This window comes from Echinops telfairi, unplaced genomic scaffold (assembly GCF_000313985.2).
Source record: "Echinops telfairi isolate 266 unplaced genomic scaffold, ASM31398v2 ScPeMD7_5592;HRSCAF=6446, whole genome shotgun sequence".
Taxonomy (NCBI): Eukaryota; Metazoa; Chordata; class Mammalia; order Afrosoricida; family Tenrecidae; genus Echinops; species Echinops telfairi.
In genome coordinates, this window is record NW_022109491.1 from 49,504,260 (window position 1) to 49,506,489 (window position 2,230).

Sequence of the window (2,230 nt, forward strand, 5' to 3'; positions counted from 1 at the left end):
TTAAAGAATCAGACCTTGGCTTTGTTGCTTAGGAATCTTTAAGAAACTGATAAGATTTGGTCTATGAGCTACTGATTACTTACCTAGGTAAACATATTTTCCATAAGCATGAAAGGATGAAGCACCTGGAAGATCAGTAAGAAGTTAGCTAGGCCTGCATTTTGAGTCTCTTATATGCTAACAGACATTTACTGCTTGATTCCGTCTCAAAGTGAGACAGGGACGGTTTGTAAAGATAAAAGAAGCTATATGAAATGTGTTTTAATGTTAAGAATTGAGAATGAAGGGGACCTCATATATTCTCTACTCACCCAGCAAATATTTAGTGAACATTTATTAAGTTCAAGTGTCTAGAGGCATAGTGGTTACTCATTGAGCTACTAACCCAAGAGTCAACAGTTTAAAACCAGCAGCCATTCTGCTGGTTTAAAAAAAAAAAAAAAAAGAGGCTTTCTCTTCCCTTAAAGAGTCACAGTCTCGGAAACCCATTGGGGCAGTTCTACCCTGTTCTATAGGGTCGGTATGAGTTGGAATGAACTCAATGGAAGTGACCTTGGTTGTTTGGAGTTATTAGATTCAGACGATGGAGATTCAACCTTTGTTCAGATAGTGAGAATTAAACCATGATAGAAATAGGCAAAACTATGCACTTATGAAGATTAAATATGTCTATTATCTTCTTGGCTACCACTTGTCTGTCCATTTGTCATACTGTGGCAGCTTGTATGTTGCTGTCATGCTGGAAAGTTAAGTCCGTGGTATTTCATATGGTATTGTATGTTGCTGTCATGCTGGAAAGTTAAGTCCGTGGTATTTCATATGGTATTGTATGTTGCTGTCATGCTGGAAAGTTTAGTCCATGGTATTTCAGCAGGGCCATACAAAGTGAACAAGTTTCAGCAGAGCTTCTAGACTAAGAACAGACCATAAGGAAGGACCCAGCACCCCACTCTGGAGGAAGGAGCCTCTGAAAATTATATGGATAGATTCAAAATATTGTCAGAAACTGAAGGCCTAATGGATGGAAACAGAACACTGTAAGAGGTAGTGAGGGAAAATGGGGCTCTTGTGTTGGAGAGCACTCAAAATATGACTAGGGAGCAGCTGATTTCTCCACGTGGAGCAGCCTGGAGTGTGGGGGTGGAGCCTTCAGCATATTTCTTTGCTGATGAGGCGCAACCCAGGGCAAGGCACAGCTGCAAAAACCTGCTAATGATCAGAATTTGGTATGTGCAAAGCATGAATCTAGGAAAATTGGAAGTTGTCAAAAATGAAATAGAACTTATAAGGATCAATAACCAAGGCATTAGTGAGCTGATATGGACTTGTATTGGACATTTTGAATCAGAGAATCATATTTTCTATGCTGAGAATAATAAAATCAAGAGGAATGGCTTGGCATTCATTGTCAAAAAGGATATTGCAAAGTCAATTATGAAGAACAATACTATTTGTGATAAGATTATATCTACCCATCTTTAAGGAAATCCAATCAATATAACAATTATTCAAATTTGTGCACCAACCACAAAAGATAGTGATGAAGAAATTGAAGAATTCCACCAACGACTTCAGCCAGAAATTGAATAAACATGTAATTATTGGCAAATACAATGCAAAAATGGGAACTAAAGAAGGAACAGTAGTTGGGAAATATGGACTTGTTGATACAAACAAACGAAGCTGGAGATCACATGATAGAATTTTTCAAGACCAGCGACTTCTTCATAGCAAATACTTTTTGCTATAACATAAGAGGTGACTATACACATAGACTTCTCCAGATGGAATACACAGTAATCAAATTGATAGCATTTGTGGGACGAGATTATGGAGAAGCTCAATGTTAGCAGTTAAAACCAGGTCAGGTGCTAACTGTGGAACATACCATCAATGCTCATATTTATGATAAAGCTGAAGAAAATTAAAACAACTCCGTGAGAGCCAAAATAAAATCTTGAGTCTATCTCCCTTGAATTTCAAAAACATTTCAAAAACAGATTTGACACATTGAAAACTATTTGACACATTGAAGCAGATATCATGGGTTATTCAAGGAGCTAAGAGCTATGAACTATTTCATGAACTATGTTAAAAGACCATCATTCAGAAGACAGCAAATGGTCATTAAGAAGAAAGGAAAGAAAGAAAATCCACCAAAGTGGTTGTCAGAAGAGACTCTGAAACTTGCTCTTAATCATAGAATAGCTAAAGCAAATAGAAAAAAAAA